The sequence below is a fragment of the Sminthopsis crassicaudata genome, chromosome 1 (genome assembly GCF_048593235.1).
Source record: "Sminthopsis crassicaudata isolate SCR6 chromosome 1, ASM4859323v1, whole genome shotgun sequence".
NCBI lineage: Eukaryota > Metazoa > Chordata > Mammalia > Dasyuromorphia > Dasyuridae > Sminthopsis > Sminthopsis crassicaudata.
In genome coordinates this window covers 499,207,126-499,220,217 of record NC_133617.1, presented here as the reverse complement: position 1 = coordinate 499,220,217, position 13,092 = coordinate 499,207,126, and positions in this window count along the sequence as shown.

The window sequence follows — 13,092 nt, the reverse complement described above, 5'->3', positions numbered from 1 at the left end:
TAATGTGGAAGGTGATGCAAAGTATAGTTCACAATGGAGATCTCTATGTTAAAGAGTGATGATGAGCAGGAGCTGGACTATGATGTTAAGTGTCACAGTATAAGTGATGACAATTCTGGCATAATCACCATTTCTTATCACAGGCCAGAGACATCTGCAGTAAGGTAGCTAAGAGATCATATACAACCTATTCTGGGAGCTTAATCAATACCAAGATTCACCCAATACAATTCACTCATTCTTCTTGGTTCACTCATCAGAACTTCTAACTCCATGGGATTTCCTTCAGGGTTGAGACCAAATTTTTTTTTTTATTAAAGCTTTTCATTTACAAAACATATGCATGGGTACTTTTTCAACACTGACCCTTTCAAAGTCTTCTGGTCCAAATTATCCCTTCCTTCCCCACATCCCCTTCCCTAGATGTTAAGTAGTCCAATACATGTTAAATATGTTAAAATATATGTTAAATCCAATATATGTATACATATCCATACAGTTATCTTGCTTCACAAGAAAAATCAGATCAATGAGGAAGAAAAGAAAATGTAAGCAAACAACAACAGAAAGAGTGAGAATGCTATGTTGTGGTCCACACTCAGTTTCCATGGTCCTCTCTCTGGGTGAAGATGTCTCTCTTCATCACTAAACAATTGGAATTGCTTTGAGTCATCTGAGACCAAATCTTTATGACTTAGTGCTATTTACTTAGGGCCTTTCCTTTTCTTCTCCAAAGACTTGGTAGGACTCTTCTTTCTCTTTGTCTAGGAACTCAATATCATCAAATTGAGAAAGGGATCCACTTTCTTTGAGGTAAATTCATACCGTAGATACACAGAAAAAAATTTCTCTCTCTAATGTTGTTAGAAGTCAAGGTACCTTCCAACAATCCCACTATTTTTTTTTTAACGCCAAGCCCTCTTTAAAAATAAATTGTCTGAATTTTCAGATGATGAAATTGAAACTATATCCACTCATATGAAAGAGTGTTACAAATCACTATTGATCAGAGAAATGCAAATTAAGACAGCTCTGAGATACCACTACATATCTCTCAGATTGGCTAAGATGACAGGAAAAGATAATGATGAATGTTGGAGGGAATGTGGGAAAACTGGGACACTGATGGAGTTGTGAATGAATCCAACCATTTTGGAGAACAATCTGGAATTATGCCCAAAAAGTTATCAAACTGTGCATACCCTTTGATCCAGCAGTACTACTACTGGGCTTATATCCCAAAGAAATTCTAAAGAAGGGAAAGGGACCTGTATGTGCCAAAATGTTTGTGGCAGCCCTTTTCATAGTGTCTAGAAACCGGAAATTGAATGGATGCCCATCAATTGGAGAATAGTTGGGTAAATTGTGGTATATGAATATTATGGAATATTATTGTTCTGTAAGAAATGACCAACAGGAGGAATACAGAGAGGCTTGGAGATACTTAATGAACTGATGCTGAGTGAAATGAGTAGAACCAGGAGATCACTATACACTTCAAGAATAATACTGTATGAGGATGTATTCTGATGGAAGTGAATATATCTTCGACAAAGAGAAGATCTAACTCAGTTCCAATTGATCAATGATGGACAGAATCAGCCACAACCAGAGAAGGAACACTGGGAAATGAATATGGACTAGCATTTTTGTTTTTCTTCCCAGGTTATTTTACCTTCTGAATCCAATTCTTCTTGTGCAACAAGAGAACTATATGGTTCTGCACACATATATTGTATCTAGGATATACGATAACATATTTAACATGCATAAGACTGCTTGCCATCTAGGAGAGGGGGTGGAGGGAGGAAAGGGAAAAGTCAGAACAGAATTGAATACAAGGGATAATGTTGTAAAAAATTACCCATGCATATGTTCTGTCAATAAAAAGTTATAATAAAAAAATAAATTGTCTGAATTATCCTGAGAGCAAATACATTTGTCAACTGAGGGAGATCTTTGTTGTTTTCCCATGTAGCTGAGGATCTCTTGAAGAATGGGAATCTCAGTGCAGAGGCAGGATCATACAGGGAGCAGAATAAGGAAGAGCTACAGAGAAACGACAGAGTCAAAAAGATGTGTGAATAAAAATTAGATGGAAGGGAATATACAACTAGTATATAGTATAACACTATGCAACTTTGAATATGAATGGGATGAATTTACCTTACAATAGAAATGAATAGCAAAATGGATTAAAAATAAGGATCCAACACTACATTATTTGCAAGAAACACATTTCAATATGAGAGATAGACAGAGTTAAAATAAAGGGATGGAGTAGAATTTATTGTGTTTCAACTGACACACACACACAAAAGCAGCAGTAGCAATGATCTCAGATAAAGTTAAAGCTAAAATAGAATTGGATAGGGAAGCTACATTGTGATAAAAGATACCGTAAAAAATGAAAGAATATTAACATTAAACCTATATGCACCAAGTAAGTTTTTATTTTTTTTGGGGGGGTCAAAAGATATTAATTTTGTTTTGTTTTGTTTTAATTTATTAATTTTTACATTTATTTTATAAGATTTCTATTTCCATTTTTCTCCCTCCCCTCACCCTTTACCAAAATGGGAATCAACCTAATATAATTATACATATACAATCATATTAAAGATATTTCCATATCAGTCATATCGTGAAAGAAGAATCAAAATAAAATGGTAAACCCATGAGAAAGAAAGAAACACAAAAAAACTGAAAACAGTATACTTCAATCTGCATTCAGACTCCATAGTTCTTCTTCTGCATGTGGATAGCATTTTCCACTATGGTTCTTTTAGAATTGTCTTTGAGCATTGTATTGTGGTGAAGAATAAAGCCTACCAAAGTCAATCATCTGCACAATGTTGCATTATTTTCCTGGTTCTCTTCATTTCACTCAGTATCAGTTCATGTAAGTACTTCCAGGTTTTTCTGAAATTGACCTGCTCATCATTTCTTTTTATTATTCTTATTCTTCTTCTTCTTATTATTATTATTAATGTTTTTATTAAAGCTTTTTATTTTTCATAACATATACATGGATAATTTTTCAACATTAGCCTTTGCAAAACCATATGTTCCAATTTCTCCTCTTCCCCCACATCCTCTCCCAGATGGCAAGTAGTCCAATATATGTTAAACATAGTAGAAATATATGTTAAATCCAATATATTTATACACTTATCATTGTGCACAAGAGAAAAAATGAAGCAAAATAAAATGCACTGCTCATCATTTCTTATAGAACAATAGTATCCCATTACATTCCAAATGATAGTTTTTAAGGAAAAGCTAAATTTGAAAAAATAAAATAAAATAAAATAAAATAAAAATAAAAAAACAAATGGAAATTAATAATAAAATTAAATAATAAATATTTTTAACAATAGTTATTAGTAATAAATTTAAATAATAAACATTAAATAATAATATGACCATGGGGGAACTTTTTCCTCTCAGAATTAAATAAATCTAACTAAAAAGATAAATAAGAAAAAAATTAAAAAGGTGTAATAGAAATGATAGTTATCTGGAGAGAATTGAATGGGAATAGAAAGGAAAACATATATTTTCTTAGCAGTACCTTTGCAAAAAACAAAGTACAAAATAAAAAATTTCAAGTTAAATACAAAAAACAGAAAAATTAAATGTATTCTTTTCAGATCATACTGCAATAAAACATTATATTTAGGAGCAGCTAGGTGGTGCAGTAGATAGAGCAACCAGTCCTGAAATCAGGAGGATCCAAGTTCAAATCTAGTCTCAGGCACTTAATGCTTCCTAGTTGTGTGACCCTGGGCAAATCACTTAACCTCAATTTCCTGGGGGGGGAGGGGGAATATATATATATATATATATGCATATGTGTGTGTATTTAATAGGGGATCATAAAAACACAGTATAAAACTAATTGGAAAATAAACAACCTAGTTTTTAAGAATAAATGGGACAAAGAAGAAATTATAGAAATAACCAGGGGCATCTAGGTGGGGCAGTGGATAGAGCACCAGCCCTGAAGTCAGGAGGACCTGAGTTCAAATATGACCTCAAACACTAAATATTTCCCAGCTGTGTGACCCACACAGCCAAGTCACTTAACCCCAGCCTCAGGAGAGAAAATATATATATATATATATATATATATATATATATATATATATATATATACACATTTCTTTGTGAATCATATTGGAGAGAAAAATCAGAACAACAAGGAAAAAAACCACAAGAGAAAAAAACAGAAGAAAAAAGGAGAAAAAAATAAACATGACTTGTGCTGATTTACATTCATTCTCCATAGTTCTCTCTCTGGATGCAGATGGCAATTTTTTTTTTTAATATCCAAAGTTTGAGATTGACTTGGATCACTGAATTGCTGAGAAGAACAAAGTCTTTTATAATTGATCATTATACTATCTTGCTATTACCATGTACACTGTATTTCTGGTAGTACTTGTTTTGTTCAGCATCATGTAAATCTTTCCAGGCTTTTCTAAATCACCGTGTCCATCATTTTTTATAGAACAATAGTATTCAATTACCATTTCCCAATTGATGGCCATTAACTCATTCTCCAATTTTTTTGCCAACACAAAAACAATCATTTTTGCACAGGTGGGTCCTTTCCCCTCTTTTTTATTTTTTATTAATTTTTATTAATTTTATAATTATAACATTTTTTGACAGTACATATGCATAGGTAATTTTTTTTACAACATTATCCCTTGTACTCCCTTCTGTTCCGAATTTTTCCCCTCCTTCCCTCCACCCCCTCCCCTAGATGGCAGGCATTCCCATACATATTAAATATGTTGTAATATATTCTAGGTACAATATATATCTGCAGAACCTAATTTTGTTGTTGTTGTTGTTGTTGCAAAGGAAGAATTGGATTCAGAAGGTAAAAATAGCCTGGGGAGAAAAACAAAAAATGCTCACAGTTTACACTCATTTCCCAGTGTTCCTTCTCTGGGTGTAGCTGATTTTGTCCATCATTGATCAACTGCTTTCCCCTCTTTTATAATCTTTTGGGGATGGCGATCTAGCAGAGATACTGCCACAGTATATACAGCCCTTTTGGCCTACGTCCAAATTGGTCTCCTGAATTATAGAATCAGTTCACAATTCCACAAATAATCCACTAATATCTCAGTTTTCTCACATCCCCTCCAACATTTATAATTTTCTTTTCCTGTCATCTTAGCCAAGTGTAAGTGTAAGAAAGTGAAAGGTAGTACCTAAAAGTTGTTTTATTTTACATTTCTCTTATCAATAGTGATTTAGAGCATTTTTTTTCACATAACTATAGATGACTTTAATTTCATCATCTTAAATTTTTCTGTTCCTATCGTTTGACTATTTATCAATTGGGAAATGATTTGTATTTTTATAAATTTGACACAGTTCTTTATATATTTTAGAATGAGGTCTTTATCAGAAACCCTGGCTGTAAAGATTTTTTTTCCACCTTTCTATTTTCCTTTAAATTTTGTTTTTGTTGGTTTTGTTTGTGCAAAAACTTTTTAATTTAATGAAATCAAAGTTGTTCATTTTGCATTTTATAATGTTCTCTAATTCTTCTTTGGTCTGATAGATAAACTATCCCTTGCTCTCCTAATTTGCTTATGTTATCACCCTTTATTCCCAAATCACCTACCCATTTTGACCTTATTTTGATATAGGGTGTGAGAAATAGTTTTATGCTTAGTTTCTGACATATTTTTTCCAGGTTTCTCAGTAATTTTTGTGAAATAGTGAATTTGTATCCTAGAAGCTAGAATTTTGTGATTTATCAAATACTAGATTACTATAGTCATTGATTATTGTGTCATGTGTATCTAATCTATTCCATTGATCCACCATTCCATTTCTTAGCCACATGACTGCTGCTTTATAATATAATTTTATGTCTGGTACTGCTAGGCCACTGTTCTTTGTATTTTTTCATCAATTCCCTTGCTATTCTTGATTTTTTGTTCTTCTAGATGAATTTTGTTATTATTTTTTCTAGCCCTATAAAATAAATTTTTTGGCAGTTTGATTGGTATGGCACTGAACAAGTAAATCAATTTAAGTAGAATTGTAATTTTTATTATTTTAGCTTGGCCTGCCAAAGTAATTTCTTAACACATTTCCCATGGTTTTCATTTTTTGACTGCCATGAAATAGCAATAAGTTTCTTAGCTTCAAATTTTTATCTACAGTGAAAAGAGCTGCAATCAATATTTTTTGTGCTCAAAGGTCATTTTCCTCTTTTTGAGGGGGATATAGTGGTATAGCTAGATCAAAGATTTGAGTTGAAACTGGGATATATTGGTAAATGTTTAACAACTGAATTTCTGCAGGAAAGATGTTCACATGGCACTTTTAACCTTAATTTACATTATTAACATTTTCTGCATCACTTTTCTAGGTCTAGAAATCATCAAATCAACAAATCAATTTCTATGGTCTATCATTTGATAGTTACTGAGATATAAATGCTCACATTAACAAATTACCCACCAATACTCATGAACATGGTTGATTCTAGCTCCAGATACTTCTGGATTTAACATGTGTTACAGTGAGACTTCAGGAATGGAGACCAAATATCCTGACTTTAACTTTATTTTCTGCCCTCATAAATACTGTCCTTTTCACTCATGGTTCACCTCATCTAAGTTCATGAATTGCCTTCAAGGTATGGTCCTTAAACATTTGTTCAATTCTCTCTGTGGATAATTCCCAGCTGCTTTTTTGGACATCTTGAACTGGATATCTTGTAAATATCTGAAACTCAACATATGCAAAAGAGAACTCATTTTCATCTCATCCCCACAAAGTTGAATGGAATTTTTAGGAAACCAGTCTTCAACTTGTACTTTGCACTGTATCCCCTTCATTTACAATGACTTTATCTTTTATTGAGCACACATCTCCTTCACATATCACTCTATATTATCAGAATGTTTGTGAACAGAAATACTTGACACACATGTAAAGTATTCTTGTAAAAAATTTATATATACTTGAAATTAGACATATGATTCAGTAGCTTTCCTTTCTTCTCATACCCTGAGAATCAAGATCTCAATATTCTCAAAATTATGATACCACCTGCATGAACCATCTCTGACATTATGAGTCCCATTCAACTTTTTTTTTTAATCTTCTTTCTTCAATGTTACTTCCACTTTCTCTATAAGTACATCCAAAACTCTGATGCTAGAGTACAAAGAGAAAAGGTGTGTATATCTTTTCCATCTATTGTCCTTCCAGTTTTGTTAGGATTATTACTAGGTGCTAAATTGGTTGTCTGGTACTTAACAATTCTCTAGTTCAGAGTTCACACCTTTAAAGGAGTTCAAATCTTTAAAGGAGTTTACACCTTTAAAGGAGTTCGCTCATTGGTTCTTTAAGGAGCTCCCACAAGCCCAGGCAGTACACAATATAGGATCTGGACTTTTAACTCCTGGCTGCATTTTGGGATTATTGAACTGAAACTAAAACTAAGGCTGGCTCCAGAAGCTCCCCAAGAGATCTGCTCCCAGAGAACAATCGCAATTTAGAGACAATAAAACATTACACAGTTTTATCTTTAAATGTGCGTGGGATGATTTGTTTCCTTAAATTGGTTCTTGTTGTTTTATGAAGTAGCCCTAGTTAAAATCTTCCATTATCATTTTATATGTTATTTTACTTTACTTTTCTTCAGAACATTTCCCATTTATTTTAGCAAAGATAAAAGGACTGAGGGTGGAGGTGGGTTGGGAAAATGCAAGAGGTAAGCAAAAAATATTTAGTGTATATAGCACAGCAAAGATATGTTTTTCAAACTTATTTATCAAAAGGAGCAAAGATAGTGAACCAAGTTGAAATTTTAAAGTTCTAAAAGGGATAAAATTTTCTATTTTTCTTTTCAAAAATAGATTTTATTGTTACCTTTTGTTTTTATTTTGCCTACATTTCCTCTTTTTATCTTTTTCTATACATCTTCTAGAGGGCCAGCTATATAATGAATTTTTTTTTAATCTTAAAAAAGGAAGAGAAAAAAAGTAGTAAAATTTTTCTAGAGATTGAAAAAATTCTCAAGTTATGTGCAACATTCTGCACCTGTAGATTTTCCAACTCCCATCCTCTATAATGGTGTATGTATTCTTCTCATATCTCTTCTTTGGGGCCAACTTTGTTATGATTTTACAATATTCATTTTCAATTATATTATTCTTTCCATTTATATTATTGTAATCCTGATTATGTTATTTTTGTCTCTAATTACCTTATATCTATTCATGTAAATCTTTCCATGTTTCTCTGCATTAATCACATTCTTCTGTTTCTTTCAGCATTTTAATATTCCATTATTTATATACTAACAGGCATTTACTTCATTTTCAATTTTTTTACTACTTTGCAAAGTGCTGCTACAAATATTTTGGTGTATATGGTGTGGTTTTTTTTTTTTTCAGTGACATCTTGGGGTTTATGTCTAACAGTTTTATCTTTTAATTAAAGGACACCAGCACTTTAGCTTTTTTATTTGCACAATTACAAACTTTAGAATGGTTATAATAATTTACAGCAACACCAACACTCTGACTCATGATTCAGCCTATTCACTGGCACCTTGACATCATTGATATCAATAAAATTTGCCCATAATGCACGATCTCTTAAATAAATTACTATGGTTTGCTTGATAAAATTTTATTTAAATTTTTAAAAACTGATAATCATTAATGATAGTGGTCTGCAGTTTTCCTTTTTTATTTTGTCTTTCTTGTTTTAGATATTATAACTGTATTTTCTTAGAAAAGTTTTTTGATAGAGTGCATTCTTCTTCAAAGTTTGAGAATAATTTGTAGAGTATTAACTGTTTTTTATTTGATAGAATTCTACAGATCCAGTAGGACTAAAAGTTGTCTCTTCAAACCCTCATTTTTAGATTATTATATAATAAATAATTATATAATCATTATTAAATTATTTAAAATCTTTATTTAATATTATTATTTTGATGGTTAGTTAATATAGTTTTCTCATGAACTAAATATATCTCTGAAGGATTGACAAAGATTTATTCTTTTTTTTTTCATTTCCAGGGTTGAATTGCTATGGAAAGTTGAGCTGGGCAAAGTTTTTAAGCAGAAAACTGGATGTGGATTGGGTAGAATTTAACATATTAGAGTAATAGTAACATGACATAAGAGAAAATAAGAGTTGGCCTTCAGTGTTCAAGAGGATTGCTTTTCCCACTTTTTCCTTTCTGTTTTCACATATATTTAGGAAGCACATGCAGCACAACTGATGAGAGTCACTTAGCAACAACTCTGCTAAACAATAACTGGCTAGGGAATATTCTATGATCATTTGTCATTCTACATCTATAATACTTTAATATTAATATTATTCATTTGCTAAAATAAAAATCAGTTTTTAGTAAATCTAGAAATTTCTAGATTTCACAAAAGTTGGGGATGCCTCATGAACAGGATAGGAAAGCTAATGTGTTTTCTTTAATAATTGTCTCGCTCTTCCCATTTATTGGTGTAGATAGGAAATATACATCAGTTACATATATTCAAAGAAGATTCTGAAGAAAAAAATAGATATCATCTATTCAATTGATCTAAAACATCAATATTTTCAATGCAAATGCAAACAAATTTAGGAATCATAAAGATCAAGGTGTTTCTTAGCTATTCTTAATGTTCACATATGGAATCCTGTTGTTTGAAAAGGTCAGACTCCTATTCATCTTGCTCTGGAAATTACTGATTAAGATGGTTAAATATCTTCCAATATTATCTTTGATACAATGTCAAGGAACGAAAACAGCAGATGGAAGGAAAGGATGCTTTTCATGATGTTTGTATTTTTCACACTGAGTGGTCATTCTTTGAGTGAGACATTTTCAGGGCTAACTGATCAATCTCAGGCCCATTCTGATTTTTTCTTTAAGATGCTTTCCATATCTTTCCTTCTTTCAATTGTCTGAGGATCATGGATCTAGGGCTGAAAGAGATCTTAGAGAATATCTAGGCCAACATCCTCTTTTACTTTATTTTATTTTTTATAGTAGTTTATTTTTTCAAATAAATGCATAGTTTTCATCATTCATCTTTGCAAAACCTTGTGTTCCCAATTTTTCTCCTTTCCCTCCCTCCCCTTTTCCAAAAAAGCAAACAATCTAATATAGATTAAACATGTTATTCTTCTAAATGTATTTCCATATTCATCATTCTGTGCAAGAAAAATGAGCTCAAAAGGGAAAAAAAAGCATGAGAAAAAACCCAAGCAAACAAACAACAACAAAGGTGAACATACTGTGCTTTGATCCATATTCAGTCTCCATAGTTCTCTCTCTTGATGAAGTTGATACTTTGCATCACAAGTCTATTTGAATTGTCTTGGTTCACCTCATTTTGAACAAAGCCAAGTCCATCACCATTGATCATCACATAATCTTGTTGCTATGTATGATGTTTTCTTGCTTCTGCTCATTTCACTTAGCATCAGTTCATGTAAGTCTTTCCAGGCTTTTCTGAAATTAGCTTTCTCATTATTTTCTATAGAACAATAATATTCAATTATATTCATATACCATAACTTATTCAGCCATTCCTCAGCTGAGGAATATGCATTCAATTTCCAGTTCCTTGTCATTACAAAAAGCTGCTACAAATATTTTTGCACATGTGGGTCTTTTTCCCATGATCTTTTGGGAATGCAGACTGAGTAGAGGTACTGCTACAGTAACTTCAGCCCTTTGGGCCTCATTCCAAATTGCTTTACAGAATGGTTGGATCAGTTCACAACTCTACCATAATGCATTATTGTCTCAGTTTTCTCACATCCCCTCCAATATTTATCCTTATCTTTTCCTGTCATCTTAGTCTGAGGTGTGAAGTGGCACATTTCTCTAATCAATTGTGATTTAGAGCATTTTTTTCATATGACTAGAAATGGCTTTAATACTTTGTCTGAAAATTGCCTGTTCCTATCTTTTGATTATTTATCAATTATCCTACTCATTTTACTGATGAGGAATTACATAGGCAGAATTTGAACCTGATCCTGTGTCTCAAAATCCTGTCTTCATTTTCACTGTATAACATTGTCTCTTCTGATTGTATATTGTTCTTTTCTTTTTTTAAAATTTTTAAAAAATTTATTTATAATTTTTTGACAGTATATATGCATGAGTAATTTTAAAAAAATAACATTATCCCTTGTATTCATTTTTCCAAATTATCCCCTCCCTCCCTCTACTTCCTTCCCTTGATGACAGGCAATCCCATACATTTTACATGTGTGTTACAATATAACCTAGATACAATATATGTGTGTAAATACCATTTTCTTGTTGCACATTAAGTATTAGATTCCGAAGGTATAAGTAACCTGGGTAGATAGACAGTAATGCTAACAATTTACATTCACTTCCCAGTGTTCCTTCTCTGGGTGTAGTTGTTTCTGTCCATCATTGATCAACTGGAAGTGAGTTGGATCTTCTTTATGTTGAAGATATCCACTTCCATCAGAATACATCTTCATACAACATGGAAGCGATCTTTTGGTTCTATTCATTTCACTCAGCCTCAGTTCATGTAAGTCTCTCCAAGCCTCTCTGTATTCCTCCTGCTGGTCATTTCTTACAGAGCAATAATATTCCATAACCTTCATATACCATAATTTACCCAACCATTCTCCAATTGATGGGCATCCATTCATCTTCCAGTTTCTAGCCACTACAAAAAGAGCTGCCACAAACATTTTGGCACATACAGGTCCCTTTCCCTTCCTCAGTATTTCTTTGGGATATAAGCCCAATAGCAGCAATGCTGGATCAAAGGGTATGCACAGTTTGATAACTTTTTGAGCATAGTTCCAAATTGCTCTCCAGAATGGCTGGATTTGTTGTTCTTTTCTCTGGTGCTGTGCATTTTAGTTTCATAACTTTTATTAATATCTTTGGGAGTGCTTATATTTGCCAATTATTTTAGTAAATCTGTCAACAAACACATATTAAGTGTCTACTAGGAACAACAACAAAATGCACCAGGCACTGTGCTAGATGCTGGGGATATAAAAAGAAGCAAAAGATAGTCTCTATCCTCAAGGAGATATTTTATCTAGATTAGCAGTTATCCAGAAATTTTTTCCCCATATTTTCAATGATGTTGGAAAGCAGGTCTACTTGATAACTCTGCAGGTTTTCCTTGAGGGTGCCAACTCCTTGCTCCACTCTGTTCCCCCTTGCACAATAGTTGAAAATAATGGGATTTAGCTAGGAGATTGGGCAGGTTGGGAGGCTTGCAAGAGTGCTTATGGAGTTCAGTTACCTGGATGTTGATTATTTCATTGATGTACTTTTAATCCTTTTGTACAATTTTGTAAAGTAACTTATTTTCTAAGTCAGTATTGGCATTCTAAACTGGCACATTTGGATTCCATATCTCTATGCTGGCAAGTAAATAAATATTTGCTGAATAATGAGGTTTTTAGGCTCTTTTGTTCCTTTCTATTGATTTACATTAGTTAAATTTCTCTATAAAATTGTTATAATCAATACATTTTCCCCCTTCATCTATTTCTCATTTTTTCAGCATCAATAATATGGTTGACTATGACAGGTTGGAGTGTTTTAATTGCATATCCTATCTTTTCCTCATGTTTCTTCATTATCTTTGTTTTGCATTAATTTTGATCTTTGCCCTAACAAGTCCATGGCCTGACATACATAGACTGCTGGGTAAAGAATTATTTCCATATCAATAGCAAGTTGTTTTCTATACATTACAATAAAAACTATTTCATTTAAAAATGCAATTTAGTGCTTGCTGATTCTTTTTTTTCAGAGAAAGAATTAATGATATATAGGCACAAGACTTTGACCTCTCTCATTCCTGACTCCTGAATCATATTTTCCACCATTTTTTCTACTTTCTCCCTTGAGAGAGGAATAAAGTTACTATGTGGCAAAGTATATTTCAATTTAATTTGGCATGTCTTATAAAGTCCTTCATAGATATTTCCTGCTTCTTTTTTTCTATGCAACAGTTATTGGTTTGTATCCTGTGTTTGTATTCATTGTAATTTTTTCAAATATTTAACATA